The sequence below is a fragment of the Ursus americanus genome, chromosome 29, assembly GCF_024610735.1.
Source record: "Ursus americanus isolate L20-20 chromosome 29, mUrsAme1.1.p, whole genome shotgun sequence".
NCBI lineage: Eukaryota > Metazoa > Chordata > Mammalia > Carnivora > Ursidae > Ursus > Ursus americanus.
The window spans coordinates 33,866,894-33,882,489 of NC_142155.1; the positions used below are offsets into that span (position 1 = coordinate 33,866,894).

Genomic DNA, 15,596 nt, shown 5'->3' on the forward strand with positions numbered 1-15,596 from the left:
TCAAATAAATAAATAAAAATCTTAAAAAATAATTTAAAAAAATCAGGTGGTTATAGTGCTCGCCTCGGCAGCACGTCTAGTCGAATCAGAATGATACGGAGAAGGTCAGCACGGCCCCTGCGCAAGGATGACGTGCAAATTTGTGAAGCGTTCATATTGTAAAGAAAAAAATATCAGTTGGTTATATTTATGTGGGTCTTTTTTGGGTTCTGTATTCTGTCCCATTGACATTTTTGTCGATTCTTTCACCAATACTACACTGACTGGAGGTTGGGTATTGTCAGTCTTCTCCGACTTTGTTCTTCTCCTTCAATGTCGAGTTGGCTATTCTGGGTCTTTTTCTCTCCATATCAACTTCAGAATCAGTTTGTTGATATCCACAAAATAAGCTGCTGGACTTTTTATTGGATGGTGTTGAATCTACAGCTCAAGTTGGGAAGAACCGGCATCTTGACAATATCAAGTCTTCCTATCCATGAACATTTAGTTCTTCTTTGATATCTTTCATCAGAGTTTTATCGCTTTTCTGACTTAGATCTGTTTATATGATATTTCATATCAAAAATAAATATTTCATTTTGGAGGGGGCTGCTAATGTAAATGGTAATTTCAAATTTCGCTTGTTCCCCTTGCTAGAATATAGGAAGGTGATTCACTTTGGTATATTAATCTTGTATCCTGCAACCTTGCTACAATTGCTTATTAATTCTAAGACTTTTTGTTGTTGTTGATTCTTTTAAATTTTCCATATAGGCAATCATGTCATCCGTGAACACATACAGCTTTGTTTCTTCCTTCCCAATCTATGTATCTTTTTTTCCCTTTTCTTGTCTTACTATATTAGCTAGAACTTCCAGTACAATATTGAAAACAGTGGCAAGAAGGGACATCCTTAACTCGTTCCTCATCTTAGTGGGAAAACTGAGTTTCTCATCGTCAAGTATGATATTAGCTATAGGTTTTAGATAGATGTTCTTTATCCAGTTGAAGAGGTACCCCTCTATTCCTAGTCGCTGTGAGTTTTTATCAAGAATGGGTGTTGGATTCTGGTGAATGTTTTTTCTGCATCCGTTGATATCATCATGTGATTTTTCTTGTTTAGCCTGTTGATATGATGGATTATATTAATTGATTTTGGAATGTTAAACCAGCCTTGCATACCTGGGATAATTCTCACCTGGTCATGGTATATAATTTTTATACATTGTTGGATTCAATTTATTAATATTTTGTGGAGGATTTTTGCATCTATATTCATGAGAGATTTGGTCTGTAGTTTTTTTCTTTTCTTGTAATGTTTTTGTCTGGTTTTGGTATTAGGGTAATTCTGGCCACATAAGAATAGTTGGGATGTATTCCTTCTGCTTCTATCTTCTTTTTTTTTTTTTTTTTTAAGATTTTATTTATTTATGTGACAGAGAGACAGCCAGCGAGAGAGGAAACACAGCAGGGGAGTGGGAGAGGAAGAAGGAGGCTCCCAGCGGAGGAGCCCGATGTGGGACTCGATCCCGGAATGCCGGGATCACGCCCTGAGCCAAAGGCAGACACTTAACGACTGCGCTACCCAGGCGCCCCTTCTGCTTCTATCTTCTGAAAGAGATTCTAAAGAATTGGTATAATTTCTTCCTTAAACGTTTGGTAAAATTTGCCAGTGAACCCATCTGGGCCTGGGGCTTTCTGTTTTGGAAAGTTATTAGTTATTGATTCAATTTCTTTAATAGATAGAAACCTATTCAGATTATCTGTTAGTAATTTTTTTTAAAAAAGGATAGATTCCTGGAGATAGGATTCCTAGTCAAGGGTTAACCAGAATCTTGGTGGTTCTCAGTCCTGGCTGGACTTTAGAATCACCTGGGGGAGCTGTTTAAAAATCCCAATGCCAGGGCACCTGGGTGGCTCAGTCAGTTGAGCGTCTTGCCTTCAGTTCAGGTCATGATCCCAGGCTCCAGGGATCGAGCCGGAGTCAGGCTCCCTGCTCAGTGGGGAATCTGCTTCTTCCTCTCTCTCTCAAATAAATAAATAAAATCTTTAAAAAAATTTACTTTTCTAAAGGAGCCTTTGGCTCCTGCATTGGAAGCAGTGTGTTGTGTGGAGGCCAGAGCGAAAAGCAGGGAGGTCCAGATATAATAGTCTGTTACTCACATGGGTGAGAAATACAGGCGGTTTGAATTTGGGATGTCAAGGGGCAGATGTGGAAAAGTGTTTGGGTTCACAATAGATATTCCAAGGCCAAGCCTATTGAAGTTGCTGATGGATGGGATGTGGGTCATGTGAGAAAAAAAGGAGTCGTATAGAACTCCAAGGTTGGCCCTGAGCCAATGATGGTGGAGCTTTGGGGTAGGGGAACGGTGGGGATGTTGAAAGTGGATTTGGGAGTGAAAGAAGAGTTCAGTTTAAGCATAGATGAACCAAAATTCATGTGTCCTTTACAATCTAGAATATGTGTCAGCAAAGGCCCAGGGTGTGTGTAGGAAGTGTTTGAGCAACGAAGATCCCATATGCTAAGGTATGTATTGGGGTGGGGGCCAGGGTATGGAAAACTGGGAGATAAAACACACTGCAGTAGGGGCGCCTGGCTGGCTCAGTTGGTGGAGTGTGCAACTCTTGATCTCAGGATTGTGAGTTCGAGCCCCATATTGGGTGTAGGGTTTACTTAAAAATAAAATCTTAAAAAAAAAAAACCCAAAACCACCGTGAACTAAGGAATTTAAAATTTGTATTATAGGAACGGGAGGAGCTTTGGAAATTTTTGAATTATAATTAATATGAACAGAGCTTAGCTTTACAATAACAGTTGTGTGTTTAGTAACATGAAAAATGCCCATGAGATAATTTTCACTAAAAGTTTAGATGTAGTGTTATTATAGCCAAGTTAAAAAAAAAAAACACGTATGGATAAAAAAGGAGAGAGGCTGGAAGCAATATTATCAAAATGTTCATAGAGATGGTTTTGGTGGTTGGTAAGAGTATGAATAAGATTGGATTCTTTTTGCTTTTCTTTCTGCTTGTCTGTATTTCTCAAATTTTCTTTAACTGAGCGTAACTACTTTTATGATGAGAATAAGCTTAAACCAGCAACTTGAATGTGTGCAAGAGGGCGCCTGGGTGGCTCAGTCAGTTAAGTGTCTGATTCTCCATGTCAGCTCAGGTCTTGATCCCAGGGTCATGAGTTCAAGCCCCACATTGGGCTCCACGCTGAACATGGAGCCTACACAATAAAGGAATGAGTGAATGAATGAATGAATGAATGAATGCAAGATAGGAGGGAAGAGTACATTAGATGCAGAGAGTGGAGGCAGGGAAATGGGTTGGGTTTACTGCAGCAATCCTGGGGAAATGGAAGGAGAAGTTGAACTGGGGCAGGGGCCATGGGAGGAGGAGGGAAGCAGATGTATTTCTCGCATTCGAATTGGACATGTAAGGAAGCCTTTCTCCAAGTGTGATAGTTAAGAGGAGAGGTTCTGGAGCCAGGCTGCTGGCGTTGGAATGTGAACTTGGCTACGTACTTGGGCAAAGTAGTCTTTGCGCTTCCTAAAAATCTGTAAACAGGAATAATAATTACACCTGCCCCATGAGGTGGTTCTAGGAAGTAACCGAGTGAATACATATTAACTAGTCAGCGCAGTGCTCAGCTCACAGGCACTCAGTGTTCTAGCAATTACTCTTACTACTTACCGGGCCTCAAGGAAATTGGTACCGAAGGTGGTCGCAGAATGTGCAGTGGAGTGAAGGGACGAAGGGAACTGAAACATTATCCCCAACAGATTAATTTTTTATAAGAGTATATTTATATATTTTTAAAAATCCTAGTAGTTAGAGTTTTTTGAAACGAAGTCGGGCTGTCTCAAATGGTGAGCCCCCAACACTGAGGAAGTTCTGAGAAGCGCTACACGGATCACTGGCGGGCTGGTGTAGGGCTGTGATGCCAAACCAGCTGTCATCGAGGATGTCCCGGGTGTTTTGTGTAACTAAGTTCAGTCCATTAAAAATCCATCCTTGGGACGCCTGGGGGGCTCAGTTGGTTAAGCGTCTGCCTTTGGCTCAGGTCATGATCCCGGGGTCCTGGGATCGAGCCCCCACATTGGGCTCCTTGCTCAGCAGGGAGCCTGCTTCTCCCTCTCCCTCTGCTCCCCCTGCTTGTGCTCTCTCTCTCTCTCTCTCTCTCTCTGACAGATAAATAAATAAAATCTTAAAAAAGAGAAAAAAGTGCCATCCTTTAGAGGTGCCTGGCTGGCTCAGTTAGTAGAGCATGGGATCTCTTGATCTCGGGGTTGTAAGTTCAAGCCCCACGTTGGGTGTAGAGTTTTAAAAAAATTATCATCGTAATAGTAAAGATTAAACAAACAAATAATAGACACTTAATCACAGGCAACAAATTGAGGGTTACTGAGGGGGAGAAGGGTGGAGGATGGGGTAACTGGGTGATGGACATTAAGGAGGGCACGGGATGGAATGAGCACTGGGTGTTATATAAGACTGATGAATCACTGACCTCTACCTCTGAAGTCAATAATACGTTGCATGTTAATTAATTGAATTTAAGTTAAAAAAATTAAGAAAAGAAAAAAATAAAAATAAAAAATAATAATAAAGATTAGATTTTTAAAAAAAGTATTGTCCTTTATTCTGAGCCCTCTCTAATGGTTTGGTGTTCAGGTATTCTTTGTTTTATGAAATATGGTATATATAGACCAGAGGTTTTTTCCCTAATAACCTCACTTGGCAATAGTCTTAACTTTTTGGTCTCCAAAATTTTGGGGGAAATTTTATTGGTCTTTGAAATGTAAATTTCTGGGAACTAGGGTTGTGGGGAAAATGAATAATTTGGCTAGGCTGCAGTAGGTGCCTTTGACCCCCCTTCTGAGCCTGAGATTCTCTCATTTCAGGGCCACAGGTTGGACCCCCTCATCCCAGTGAGTCATTCTGCAAATGAGAGCTTTTAGGTGGGGCGTTGGGGAAGGGCGTGAATGGTTCTGCACAGCTCTGCCGCTACCACTATTGTAGAGTTCTTCCGATCTACCGTCTTGGCAGCCAGCCTGCGTGAGGGACAGCTGCCCTGTGGCCTCGAGCAAGCAGCAGCATCACGCATCCTCGTATGCCAACTTGCAGGCGTGTGCTGAAGGTGCCTGGGGGGAGGCTCTGTGCCCTGTGCCACGGGGCCGGGAGGTGTTCCTGAGGTCCGTCCACCGGGCTCTCTACCCCAAGGAGCTTAGAGCCTGCCATCCTTCATCTACAAAGGGCAGTTTTGTTACCACAACTTCCTCATATATAAAATGAGGATAATAGGACCGTCGAACAGCCGTGGCGAGGCATCTCTTCCTAATTCCCTCACCTCCACCCCAAGCTGCAAAGAAAAATCCGACTCCGAGAGGTAGACCATGAGATCAAAACAGAATGGACACAGCAGCGGTGTGCCGAGTTACCTTGCGGAGCATGGCTTCCAGACCATGACACCTGATTGTCACTGGACCCAAACCTAACATAGCTACGAAGAAAGGTCCATTAGCTCTGGATACGTTATTTTATTTTATTTTATTTTATTTTATTTTATTTACTTATTTATTTTTAAAGATATTCATTCGAGAGAGAAAGAGAGAGAGCACAAGCAGGGGAGGGGTAGAGGGAGAAGGAGAAGTGGGCTCCCCACTGAGCTGGGAGCCCAACGCGGGGCTTGATCCCAAGACCCTGAGATCATGACCTGAGCCAAAGGCAGACTCCTAACTGACTGAGCCATCCAGGTGCCCCAGCTCTGGATACTTAAAAAAAAAAAAGAAAGAAAGAAAGACAGAAAAAGCATGAGGTCACGGAGTAGAGAGGGGGCCTGACCTGGCCTAGTGATTTTCCCTTTTGTGGAAAAAATCACCTCTCCCAGCCCACGCTCCCAACGCAGGAACGTGGTTGGCTGCCTCCTTTAGTTCTGCTCCTTTCTCTCCCAAACCCCCTTCTGCTTTGCCTCTGGCTGCCCTTGGGGAAGGGTCTACAAGGAGAGAATGTGCCGGCCAGAGGCCCCAGGTGCCCCTGTCCTGTCCCTGCCCCTGTCCCCTGTCACTGTGTCTCCCACTGTTGGTTTACAGCTGGCTGTGTGAGGTGCGCCTCTCTCTTGGGCATTGGTTACCTTGAGTTTTCCTCCAGGAGTGGAGGCCCCCCGGACATGTGGGTAGGTCCTATTTTGGAGCCCGAGAAGCTGAGGAGGTAGGCCCAGCCCTCGCTGAGGTCATGCCCCCCTCGTGGCCTTGGAGCTTGCCTTCCCAGGCAACACCCCGTACGTCCATTGGCTTTATCTTCCCCTCGCTGGAGTTCCTCCAGTTCAGCTCCCCGTGTTCTCGTGAAGATGAAGTCCGTTAGTGGCGGAGAAAGCGCCTTCTAACCTGTTGAAGCGTTATACACATGTAGGCGGTGACCATTGCGATAAGGTGGGATCATGTGTGTATAAAGTCTGAAAAGTGTAACCCTATTGCCATATGAATTACCCTGGTTCTGTTGGAAGTCAAGAACCGTGGGAAATCGACGGTTAGGCTCAAGAGAAATAAGATTGGCCACCTCCCCCCTTTGAGGGTTACATTGATAATAGTGCCAGTGTTTACCCAGAGGAAGAACTAAGATGGGAACTGAGCTGTGCTGTGGTTCAACAGGTGGCTGCCTCCCTGTGACCCCGGCTGAGTTACGCTGTTGTTGAGTGGTAAGCGGGGCACTTGGGACCCTCCATCAGGAGCCCTCTGCAGACGGCCAGTGAGTTTCCAGTAAAGCTCAAGGGCAGTGCACACCATCACGTGACTCCCCATACCCTGAGCTCGGGCCGTTGTTTTTCCATTGGAGTAAAGTGAGCCCCAGCAGCCTCCAGCTGCTCCTGTTCGAGGGGAGAGGGCCAGTGCGTGCTTATGCGGTTCTTGCCCACGACAGACACCCCCAGCGAGGGGCCCACGTGGGCTGGAAACAGGTTGACGGTGCCCATCTGGAGTAGATCAGATGTTCTGTTCCAAGGTGGTGTGTTCTAGATAACGTGGACCTGCGGGGTGCCCCGGTGGCTCAGTCGGTGAAGCGTCTGCCTTCGGCTCGGGTCATGATCCCGGGGTCTGGAGATCGAGGCCTACCTCGGGCTCCTTGCTTGGCAGGGAGCCTGCTTCTCCCTCTCCCTCTGCTGCTACCCCTGCTTATAATCTCTCTCTCTGCCGATAAAAAAATTTTTTTTAATTTTTACTTAAAAAATTTTTTTTAGATAACTTGGACATGCGTTTATATTTAGGAATCCCTTGGCAGGTGAGAGGTGGCATGGGAGTGGGAGGGGACAGTGTCCTGTTAGCTGTACTGAGTACTGTTCTAAGGATTTAACACGTCATCGCATTTGATTCTCACCCCCCTCAAACCCCCGGGTGGTTGAGCCTATTTACAGATGAGGAAACCAAGGAACAGAAGGCTTCATTAACCAGTCCAAGACTGTACAGCTATTTGAAAGTGACAGAACCCAGATTTAAGCCAGGCAGGAAGTCTGACTGTGGAGTCGGAGCTCATTTTATTATTATTGTCATTTTTCCGATGCACACCGAAGGCAGAGAGAGAATGTCAAGGTCACGCAGCTGCTATGTGGTAGACCTGGGAGTCAACCCCAGGTCGGTCCACCTCTGGGGTTCACACCAGTAACCACCACTCAATTCTGCATCCATGGTTGCCCTTAATAGTCAACAGTAACGTACGATATAGTGTTCTATGTAATACAGTATGACATTTTATCATAGTACATTCCCTATTAGAGTATAATCTATTATGAGGTTATGGTTTATTTGACATTTATTGTTGGACATTTAGGTTGTTTCCATTTTGTCCCGATTATAAATAAATGCCAAGTTGTTGCTGTCGTTGTTTTTTAAAGAGAGAGAAATGGTAGGAATGTTGCTTGGTTTATCAGTTTATTTGTTTCTTTTCAAGGATTTAGAGCAGATGGGCCGAGCTCTCAGAAGCTGGAAGAATTGGAGGCTTTGAGTTGACTGCTTGAATGGGGAATGAAATTCTGATTAGGAATGGTGCCAGTGTGGAGAGAAGGAAAGAACAGACCCTGTGCTTCAGCCCAGGGATTTGGCGCTGCCTGGTGAGATAGAAAGTTGGGGATGCATTTCAGAAATATCTGTAATTCCCACTTTGGATATTTGAGTGTTCTCTAGCATTTTCCAGCCCAGTGTCTCATTGACATTACCCAGATACACGTGGGTGGGGCTGGCAGAGGGTGAGCCATTTTCTTCCCCAGATCAGCCATGTGCGGCCATCTGGAGTCACACCATCTGTCCATCCCATGTCCCTTGCTCCTTCAGCCCTTTCCAACTCTGTCTCGCGTTGAAGTTCCCCCTTTGGTTCCTATGTCCCAGGTGGAAAACGGACGAGGAGGCCTGAGCACATCATACCCTGTGAGGACCGTAATGGCCTCCATACACTGAGTCCTCAGCATGAATCCAGGCCTTACCACAGCTTTATGGGATGGGGATCGTTACGAAATCACCATCTCATGGAGGAGGAAAAGGAAGCTTCAAGAAGTTAAGGGCTTGTCAAGGCCATGTAGCCAGGCACTGGTGGAGCCAGGGTCCAGAGCCAGGGCTGTCTAAACTCTGTGGCCACATCATGTGAGCTGCTCCCTCTACCCTGCAGCCTTACGATGCACTATAAAAAGAGGACCGTCTAGTTCTTGGGGGGAGTCTGCAGGAAGTCAGCAGGAACGTGTCCAATTACCTCACCGGATTGGCTCACTTAGAGGATGTTGGGACTGCAAAGGAACCTGGAAGTCTCTCTCTCCTACCTTATTTTTAAAGTGTGTCAGACAAGGTCTAGAGTGATCTATGGACTTGCCTAAGGGCAAGATGGTGGCCCGAGCACATTAGACAGAACCAAGGTCTTCCAATGCCCACCCTGTGGCTCTCTAGAGGCAAACAGCTCTTAGCTCGACTCCGTCTGGAGCACTGGGAGTGAAAGCCTGTGCCAGTAGGGCAAGTCTAGAGAAATAGGAGTAGTTTGGTGTGGCTGGGCATTGCTAGGGTTCATGGAGATAGGGAACCACAAGAATCCTCTGATTTTCCACTCCTTTGTCCAGCACACACCTAAATCCTAATTCCACTGTACAGAAAAGTTCGAGTAGGGGCAATTGGCAGGAAGGCTGCATGGTGTAATGGTTAAGAGTCTGGGCTCCAGGGGTGTCTGAGTGGCTCAGTCGGTTAAGCATCTGCCTTCAGCTCAGGTCATAATCCTGGAGTCCTGGGATCGAGTCCCGAGTCCCGAGTCAAGGTCTTTACTCAGTGGGGAGCCTGCTTCTGCCTCTCACCCCGCCCCCCCACTTGTGCGTGTTTTCTCTCTCTCTCTACCTCTCTCAAATAAGTAAATTTATTTAAAAAAAAGAGTCTGGGCTCTGACATTAGACAGCCCAGGATTCACATCCAGCCCCGAGCCTCAGTTTCTTCATCCATAAAATGGGAGTTACAACTCCTTATCACGTGGGGCCACGGTAAGAAGGAAACGAGACAACACTTGTAGAGAGACGGGCACAGTTTGCGGAGAGAAGAGAAGACTCTTGGGGTTGTTTGAGTTGGTAGAAAAAGGAGAACACAAAACTGGTAACCAAATATGTGATTTCAACAAAAGGCCAAGTATTTCTTAATTTCATCTGATTCATGATTTCCCACAGGCTTTGTCAGTCGGGTGCTCATCGCACATCCCCACATGGAGGCAAGCGGCTCGGTGACCTCTCTTCTGGTGGGGGGGCATGAGCTCAAGATCATACAAGATGCTTTTTACTTCCTGTCTTACAAGGGGTGGGAGATGGAGAAAGGAAGATTGTTAATATAAACTCGAAATCCAGATCCTTTCTGAAGTACATCTCCTCAGCTGTGTGACCTCAGATGAACCCCTTGCTGTCTCAATTGTCTCTTTACCACAAGGTAATTGAGATGGCCACATAATAGCCACTTTACATGTGGTATCTTATTTAATCCTCAGACGAGCCTGCGAGATAGATATTACCATCCCATTTTAGATAAAGGAGACTGCAGTTCAGGGAAGTTAAGTAACTTGTCCAAGGCCACACAGCACACAGCCCAGCGAGTAGTGGGTCTGTGATGTAAGCCCAGGTCTGACCCCAAAGCCCGCATGCTTCCCGGTCTACCCAGGGTAGATTCATATTTTGTCGGGTCTAAAGGTAATGCAATTTTGGAAGCCCTCTTTAAGGAAAGCAATACAAAATCACAAATTAATATTACAGATACGAGAGTGGATATTTATTGAGATTTTGCAATGAAATCACAACATAGCCGAAAAACATGTCAAAGCCCAAATACCACAATTGTCACAAAATCCAGAAAAACAACATAATATTTGTGATAATTGCTTGACCCTCCTCTATAACACCTTTGTCCTGTGTCTTCTGGCTACATCCTCTTTGGTTGTATTCCCCTGCGGCAATGATTTGGTAATCTTTTCCATGGAGAAAATAAAAAAGATAACTCAGTGTTTCTCTAGCGTGATCGATTGGAAGTTTTTATTTTCTTAAATTTTATTTATTTACTTTTTAAAGATTTTATCCATCTATTTGACAGAGAGTGTGAGAGAGAGAGAGAGAGAGCATGCGTGCACACAAGCAGGGGGAGTGCGAGAGGGAGAAGCAGACTCCCCGCTGAGCAGGGAGCCCGATGCGGGGCTCCATCCCAGTACCCTGGGATCATGACCTGAGCTGAAGGCAGACGCCTAACCGGCTGAGCCACCCAGGCGTCCTTGATTGGAAGTTTTTTAAAAAATTATTGATAGTCTAGAAAGGTTTAATTCAGCTTCACAAGTCCTTATTGGTAATGTCATATAAATATTAGGATAATTGTCAATTTTGGGAAAGCCTCCATCACAGTTTCTTCCATAAGATTTTAGGGCATTCCATGTTTCCTGGTGCAGTGATTCACCTAAAATAATCTTTAAATTGGTGACAGTTCTTACCCAATTTTGTGTCAGCTAAATGTTATCTTTGTTATCAGTATGTTGGGTTAAATCGGCAAAAAATTCTCATCTTTTCTAGTACAGCCTCCCGTCTCCCAGCTCCTTAAGATGGAATGAGGGTGGTTATGTTACTGAAAGACTCATAATTAAAGTCCTTTCTCACAAGTCTGTGGCCTTTTCAAGGGAATTCATTACAAAATACCGGATGTGAAAACATTTGAAGCATTTGGATGACTTGGCCTGGAAAGAGGAAGGCTGGAGGCAGCAAAGAAATAACCACCTTCAAGGGTGCGAGCCCTAGTGGGCATGAGAATCAGCGGGGCGTACCTGAGCCTGACTCCGAGATCGGGGGGGGGGGGGGGGGCCCTCAGGTTCTGCAAGTCCCTTGGAGCCGGTTGCCCTAAAATGGATACAAAGAATAGTAGAGAAGTGTGCGAGTGAGAACAGCTCACACTGCCTCGCTGCGAACTCAGAGTGTGACCCGTGGTCTGGCACGTGCTCTGGGAGCTGGTTCGAAGTGCATAATCGGGGTGGGGTGGGGCGCGTGGGGGCACCGGGCGGGCTCACTCGGTAGAGCATGCGACTCTTGATCTCAGGGTCCCGAGTTCAAGCCCCATGCTGGGCCTGGAGATGAAGGAAGGGAGGGAGGGAGGGAAAGAAAATACCTGATCTCGGGCCCTCCCCCTCAGGACTGCTGAAGGGGAATCTGCATTTTCACAGAGCTGCAGGGGATTATCTGAGAAGCCCTGGACCAGACACTTGAGCTGGAGCTTCCGATGTGCCTGCCCAGGCTTGGCAGCTGTCTTTTTCCTCTCTGTGCCCTTAGCCTTAGGAACTGGCCTCTCTTCCCGCTTCTGGCCGTCACCCATTGTGTGGATTCGTTACATCTCTGTTCCCCCTCCCACCAGACTGCCCTTCCCAATGCTGCGCACCCAGGAAGTACCATTTATGGAATGCCCACTGCATACCAAGAGCTTTGCCTCTCTTACCTCATTTGGCCTTCACTTCAGGCCTGTAGGCTGAAACAAATATCCCCGTTTTATGTATGTCTGTATGTATGTTACCTCCATGCCCAACGTGGGGCTCGAACCCATGACCCCAAGATCGAGATTCGCATGCTGTACTGACAGAGCCCGCCATGCGCCCCAGATATCCCCCTTTTTATAGATGATGATACTACGGCTCTGTGACTTGCTAGTCATAAGTGGCAGAAACTAGGAACAAACCGCCTCCCCAGGGGTATCTGATTCCAAAGCCTTCAGTAAAGGGATCAGTAAATGTTTCTTATTTACTCAATTATCATTCAAGCATTCATTAATGTTCTTATTTATTCACTGAAGAGGCTTGGGAAGATGAGCGGTAAAATCTGTTTTTTTCTTGGTGAACCCTCTCTAGAACTACAGCTGTCCGGCATCAGCCTTCCCGAGGCAGGGGGCTGGGCTGCAGAAGCCCCCAGCCCATCCCTGTGAGTGGGGAGGTGATACTCCTATGCCCACCCCCTCCCCCCACTTTCATAATGTCCTCCGTGACTCAGCAAAGAAACCATGGGTCTGAAATCAGAGATGAGGCAAAAAAAAACCCCAAAAAACAAAAAACACAACCCTCAAAAATGTTTTCTTTTCCTGAAGGAATTTCCCTTTCATGTTGCTCATTCCCCTGCCAGGGAATCCAGGAAGCCTTGGGCTTGGGGTCAGCTGTGACCCTCCAGTCTGGTTCTCTGGGGCCCACCCCTCCTCCTGACTCCTCCCCAGGTCCCAAGGGACAGCACCAGGCCTTCTTCCTCAGTGGTCTCTGGTTCTGGGCCACCAGGGGCCTGTCCAGCCCAGCTCTCCTTCGCTTATGTTACATCGTTAATCCTGAGCCTGGTCCCAGATTATCTGAGTTCAAATTCTGCCTCTGCCTCTGACATTTGTGTGACTTTGGGCAAGTCACGTCACCTTTCCTCTTCTGTGAAGTGGGGATAACAGTACATTTGAGGGTTAAAATAATTACTCTGTGGAAAGCACTTAGAGCAATGCCTGGCACAGAGGACTCCCCATATAACTGCTCTTGTTGTTCTTACTCGTTAGGTTATTAATACCTGGGCGAGACCTGGGTGATCTCATGCTGAACTTCTCTATCCATTTGTTCTAGCCTCACCCCAGAATTTGCATGGATTCCCAGTTATTCATGCTTTAGAGAGTTTAAGGGGGCAACTGCAAATGAGTGAATACATTAATAAATTAGAAAGCTGTGGGTTGCTCTCTGAAAATGAGATTATTTTAATGGACGATGAGGCGTGAGTCAATCAAGTTTGATTTGGGAATAACCACATGCCATCTAGGGGGAGGGTGGCCCTCTGAGAATTTCCAATCATGGCATAGACGGACCTGCTACCAAAGGCAGTTTGAGAGACTGAGAGACTGATAAATTCAGTGCGAAGATCTCCCGACAACAGGGGAAGGAGAGTAAGTCTTGGCTAGAAGCTGGCGTGTGGTTTCTCAGCCCTGGATGCATTTCAGAATCACTGGGGGACAAATACACAGAACCTGGGCCCACACCTAGAGATTCTGATGTCCAGGCCTGGCAGTGGAACAGGGGCATCAGAATTCTGAAGAAGCTCACCGGGTAATGAGGAATAAAGTCCAACAGTAAGCAGAGACAACCTAATCGTAACACAGCACATCACTATAAACTAGTGGGTACATTTATCTCCCCTTCGTAACCATCCCTGCAAGGCTGCTTGCATTAGCCCCGTTTTATAGGTAAGAACACTGAGGTTTGAGGAATTCGGCCAAGGTCACACAGCAGAGCCATTGTTTAATCTAGGCCTGAGTCGGAAGGCCTGAATGCACTGTGCTACATTCCACACCCCAGGAGGTCAGACTGGAAGAAACTTCCCAGAAATTGAAATTAAGATTGTTCCCTCTGATGTAAACTATAAAATCGATACAGAATAGGTCAGAGCAAAGATATGCAAACTGATTTGAAGAGACACAAAGGCTCCTGGAGCCACAGAGGGCTCAACCATAACCTGTGGCCTCTATTAACATATCCAAATAAAGAATGTGGCGGGTGGGGGGGTGCTTGGGCCGGTAGGTCTGACCGTCTGCGGGCTGAGGGACTGAGGGACGGGCACTGGAGGCGTCGTGATCCGGCTGGCCTCCGCTCTTTCCCTGGGCTTCCTTCCGTCCTCTCCGGACCTCTTGGACTGTTGTTTCCTTCCGTGGTTCCTCTTTCTCTACCTGTCCCTTAAAAGAGAGTGTTTTCTGCATTCCTCGTATTCTCCAGGCCACGACGGGGCTGCCCATGCTGAGGACTTCAGAGGTACATACTCCAGATGTCCAGACTCTAGGCATCAAGGTTAAGGTCGGGGAGAGGGGAAGGTGTCATCAGACAGGACTGGGAGCTCACATCGGAGCTGGGTTGCTTGCTGGCTGTGGACCTTAGAAATTTCTTTACACTGTTTTTTTTAAGACTTGGTCTCTTTATCTGCAGAATGGGATATTAATGCCTACCGTACATGATTGCTGTAAGGAGGAAACCAGTAGGCATTCCAAGCACTCGTAAGAACGCTATTAATAGGACCTAGTTATTATGTCCGGCTGACACAGGACTTCTCTGTGGCACTTCAAAAACAACATGTGAAATAGAGAACCTTTTCCCCTAAATTGGTTCTTTCACTTAGGTTCCTAATCAGATTCCATCCAATTCCAGAATCCCTAGAGTCAGCCTGGACTGTCCCTCCACCGCCATCTACATGGCCACTGAGTTCCAGTGACTGTTTCCTGCGTTTCTTCTATTTTCATAAGCCACCCTTGGAATTTCTCATTAGGTTATTGCAAGCACCTCTTTTTTTTTTTTTTTAAGTTTTATTTATTTATTTATTTATTTATTTATTTATTTATATTTATATTTCTTTTTTTAAAAGATTTTTATTTTATTTATTTGACAGAGAGAGAGACAGCCAGCAAGAGAGGGAACACAGGCAGGGGGAGTGGGAGAGGAAGAAGCAGGCTCCCAGCGGAGGAGCCCGATGTGGGGCTCGATCCCATAACGCCGGGATCACGCCCTGAGCCGAGGGCAGCCGCCTAACGACTGAGCCACCCAGGCGCCCCATCATTTATTTATTTTTAAGCAATATCTACACCCAGTGTGGGGCTCGAACTCATGACCCTGAGAGCAAGAGTCGCCTGCTCTTCTGACTGAGCCAGCCAGGCGCCCCAAGATTATTGCAAGAACCTCTAGACTGCTTTCTCTACTTACTCCTCCCCAAACTCCAAACGCTTGTGTACTCAGGTTCTGGTCCAGATGAAAACCCTTTAATAGCTTTCCAGTGCCTTTAGGACACAACTGAAATTCTGCTGTGGCCACAGGCCCTTCACCATCTGCCCTGTCTTCCTGTCCTGCTCTCCTTCCTGGCGTCAGACTGTCTTGCGCCCTCCCGCTGGCTGTGCCGGCCCACGCCCCGGATATGCCAGGTTCTCCTCGCCTCCGTGCAGCGTCGCTAGGTTCCCGAGGCTTCTGTCCGTCTTTCCAACAAGACTGAGCCCCTTGAGCTCTCAGCTACCTTTGGGCATCTCTGGATGCCTGGTATGTGACAGGCTCTCACAGTAGGAGGCTCTCCTAATAAGGTTTAATATTTTTGGACCTTTGGTGTG

The 15,596-nt window shown here is 46.5% G+C and overlaps 1 protein-coding gene and 1 non-coding gene across 3 annotated transcripts in view; both read left to right on the forward strand.

The window, feature by feature from the left end:
• CCND3 (cyclin D3) overlaps positions 1-15,596 on the forward strand; it is an 88,762-nt gene that overhangs the window by 45,672 nt on the left and 27,494 nt on the right. The window lies entirely within an intron of this gene.
• On the forward strand, positions 56-162 carry LOC123779185 (U6 spliceosomal RNA). Its single transcript, XR_006776104.2, has one exon. It is a non-coding gene; the product is annotated as a U6 spliceosomal RNA (small nuclear RNA).